The 4278-nt window shown below is 44.5% G+C and overlaps 1 pseudogene; it reads left to right on the plus strand.

Moving 5' to 3' along the window:
- The first annotated feature begins 987 nt into the window (after positions 1-987).
- On the plus strand, positions 988-2101 carry LOC122149802 (annotated as a pseudogene).
- The last annotated feature ends 2177 nt before the right edge of the window (positions 2102-4278 follow it).

Genomic DNA, 4278 nt, shown 5'->3' on the forward strand with positions numbered 1-4278 from the left:
GAAGAAATCAAATGACTTAGAGCATTGTGCGAAAGTGCTGCAGAAGATCTCTTTAAAGAGTGAAGCTGTCACTTTGAAGACTAAGGTGTACCTGGTCCAAGCCATAGTATTTTCAATCACCTTGTATGCATGTGAAAGCTGGACAATGAATAAGGAAGACCAAAGAATTGTTGCCTTTGCATTATGCTGTTGGTGAAGAATATCGAGTATACCATGGACTGCTGGATGAATGAACAAGTCTGCCTAGGAATCAATAAGTATACCGAGAATTCTCCTTTGAAGGAAGGATGGTGAGACTTAGCTGATATGCTTTGGACATGTTATTAGAAAGGACCAGTTCCTGAAGAAGGCCATCATGCTTGGTAAAGTTAGAGGGTCAGTGAAAAAGAGGAAGACCTTCAATGAGATGGATTGACACAGTGGTTGCAACAATGGCTTCAAACAGCAATCGTGAGGATGGCACAGTAGCCAGCAGTGTTTTGTTCTATTATGAGGTTGCTATGAGTCAGAACTGACTTGATAGCACCTAACAACCCCAACATGGTTGGGTGATTTTGAACCAAAAATCTTAAGGTCAGCAGCCAAGCATAAATCATTTGCGCCCCCAGGGACATGACTTCTTAATATGTTGCTTTTAAATACTCTCTAAACCAATGCATTCTCTTACTCTTTGCATCTGGAACAGACCACTCCCACTGCCCAGACCTTGGTAGGCTACTGACTTTGACTTTGAGACCCTCGGTGCAAATGGTCATCCCTCTCTTAGCCTTCAGCCATTGAACAAGGGGAAGAAATTTTTCACAGAGTCGCTGAGGTCACCTGCTTCAACAGTGCTTAAATGGAACTGGCACTCGCCAACCTCCCCATAACCCACCACTCCCAGCCAGCCATCTGCTGCCTACGTGAAGCAGCACCCTCGGATTCCCCAAGGTCTCTGCCATGGCTCCAGCTCTGTGCAGCCACTGCCACCTCTCCTCAGTCCTTGCCATGATGACTAGGTCCCTCTTGCAAGTGTGCTGGAACTACAACGAGGGCTCTGAGGCTGCCACGAACCACCAGATCAGCCTGAAGCTCTAGGTCTCCTATGCCTACCTGTTCATGTCTTACTACTTCCACCATGATGATGTGCTTTGAAGAACTTTGGCAAATATTTCCTTCAGTCTCAAGAGAAGAGAGAATATGTTGAGAAACTGATAAAACTACAGAACCAAGGAGCTGGCAGAATCTTCGTTCAGGATTCCAAGAAACCAGACCATGATGAGCGGGTGAGTGGGCTGGATGCAATGCAGGGTGCATTACGCTTGGAAAAAAGGTGTGAATAAGTCATTGCTGGAACTATGTAAACTGACTGCTGACAAGAAATGACCCCCATTTGTGTCACTTCATTGAGACGTGTTACCTAAATGAGCAGGTGAAATCCATCAAAGAATCAAATGACTACTTAACCAACTTGCACAAGATGCCCTCCCCTGCCCCAATCTGACCTGGCAGACTATCTCTTTGACAAGCATGCCCTGGGAAACAGTGATGGGGAGAGCTCAACTTTAGCCCGGCTTCCCCACAGCCACCAAAGTGACTTTCCTGGTCACCAAGACAGTGCATACATGTTGCATGCATTTTTACCTTTTCTATAAATTGAACCAAAACATCCACTTAAGTTCTTCCATTTGTGCCATTCCTTCTGATAGAGTAATTTGATACCACCCTCCCCCCCACCCCCCCCCCCCCCCCCAAAAAAAATAAAGCAAGTCCATGAAGCACAGTTCTATTCTGGAGTCACCTTGGGTCAGAGTTGATTGGCCAGCCGGTTACTGGTGTGAAAGACTTCAGTTTGTAGTGAACAGTATTGAGTAAAGAGGAGCTGATAGAATCCATCTCTGGGTGAACTTGGAGGCAGACACACCCGTTGCTTTTCAGCAGCAGCCATGGCAGGGGTGTGATGTTTAAAAGCCAGAATCACTAATACTAATGGAGGTATCTGAAACGAGTCGTTAAAGCGGTTGTCTTTGCGGAAAGTGGTGTAGTTTGGATATCACTCCTGTCAAGATAGCCCCCTGATCATGATTCTTTGACCCTTGTAGAGATGCCAGAGACTCCTTGATACCATTGAAAAAAAAAAATCATTCTAAACTTAAACTTGGTAGGGTGCTTTAATTGTTTGTGACAAAAAGGTTCTGATGAATTTAGATTAAGGATGTGGTCTTCCCACTGGAAATTCACAATCTCAAGAAAGCCACTGATTAATTGAGGAATAAAAAAAAAAAAAAAAAACCTCATTGCCATCAAGTTGATTTGGACTCATAGTGACCCCCATTGGGTTTCCGAGGTGGTAAATCTTTACAGAAGTAGTTAGCCCCATCATCCTTCTGCAGAGCGGCTGTGGGTTTGAACCACCAACCTTCTGATTAGCAGTCAAATGCTTTAGACACCACGCCACCAGAGCTCCAAATTGAGAATAGACTTAAAATATTGCACTGCAATATATTGTGCATTCTTGTGTTTATACACATCATGAACACTAAGGATTTGTTAATTTTCTTTCACATCACATACAAAAAAAACCCTGATGGATAGAGTTGTTACTGTTGCTATTAATATTATTAAGCAGCACCTCCCTTGCCCATTGTCCAGCTCTCACAATGAATAAGCTGGGCAATGAATAAAGAAGACTGCAGAAGAATTGATGCACTTGAATTGTGGTGTTGGTGAAGAATATTGAATGTACCATGCACTGCTAAAGGAATGAACAAATAGGTCTTGGAGGAAGTACAGCCAGAAGGCTCCTTAGAAGCAAGAATGGCCAGACTTCATCTCATGTACTTTGGTACTTTCACCCTTGTCAGGAAGCATCAGTCCCCGGAGAAGGACATCATACTTGGTAAAGTAGAGAGTCAGCCAGAAAGGGGAAGACCCTCAACAAGATGGACTGATGCAGTGGCTGGGACAGCAGGCTCAAGCATGGCAAGGTTGTGAGGATGGTGCACAACTGGGCAGTGTTGCGTTCTGTTGTACATTCGGTTGCTAGGAGTCCAAACTGACTCTATGGCACATAAGAACCATGACCACCCCTGCCCTGTCACATATCCTGTCATCCTTGTGCATCGCCTGCTAATGCAGGCTTCTGCAACACCAAATTTCGCCCAGCCCACACAAGCTCCTGCAGGTTTGAAGCCAAGGATCAGACATGTAACAATTAGACCTCTATATTGTCCAGTTAGAAGGTAGTGAATGATGCCTTGTTTGTAGTGGTCCCTCGTTAGGAATAACTCCACGTGTTCGGGTGTCTTTCTGCCTCCCTTCCACTTGGTGAGAGTTGAATGACATCATGCATGCTGCTGGCTAAAGAGCCCATAAATCATGCTGCAGACCTGGGGACACAGCTAGGCCTTTCCTGGAAAGGCATGGTCATCATCCAAGGTACCGTTAGTAATGCTGCTTTTTGCAATCATAATAAAAATAAAAGTAATAGAAAAACCATGAGAGGCAATTGCACTGCCTACTGGATTTTTAATTTTCTTGAGGATGCCAGAGGCAATCTTGAGCCCATTATGTCTAAATGAAGCACATTATAAAAGACTTGCAAAGTCCAAACTGCTTTTACAGTCATTAATTAGCCAGACTTCTAAATAGGCCCATAAGATTAAGCTTTGGTACGGTAAAGGGGACTGCAGTATGCAGAGATGTCAACTATTAATGGTTCAGGCATTATTGTCCTGACACTTGCTCTCATTGCAGTTCTAATCAGATGCTGCCCTTTAGGGGCAAGGAGGACGGAACATAGCTGAGCACCTACTGAGCATGCTCTGAATTTCCCTGCTAGGCTATGGGCAACTTGAGCACAAAGGCTAATGATGTCGTATTAGCTCCTGTACTCACAGAGCCCTATGCACAAGTAGGTGTATGAGCCAGAACTCTTGATGGCAAGTGACAGAAACCTAATGCTGGTGTTCTTTACCTAAAGCAGAATATTCTAGAAGAACAAGGGGGTATTTGGAATGATGAGAGACTGGAAGACCAGGTTTAGGAAGGAATAAGCCTCAGAAACTACAGAAGATGCCCATCAGCAGGAATTACAGCTTCACCCATCTCTGCATCCTTCCATCACTTGCTCAAGATTCCGTGTCCCTGGAGAGAGCATCTGATTGGATGAACCCAAGTCTCTTGCTTACCGCCTTATGAATTCCACAGTGGGAATGGGCAAAAAATAAAGTTTATTGGTTGAATCCACTAATAAAGTACTGCCAGAGGGAAACACAAGAGTGTTTGAGAGGCACATGG

The sequence above is a fragment of the Orycteropus afer genome, unplaced genomic scaffold, assembly GCF_000298275.1.
Source record: "Orycteropus afer afer isolate SDZICR_OR568_19922 unplaced genomic scaffold, OryAfe1.0 scaffold00048, whole genome shotgun sequence".
NCBI classification, from domain to species: Eukaryota; Metazoa; Chordata; class Mammalia; order Tubulidentata; family Orycteropodidae; genus Orycteropus; species Orycteropus afer.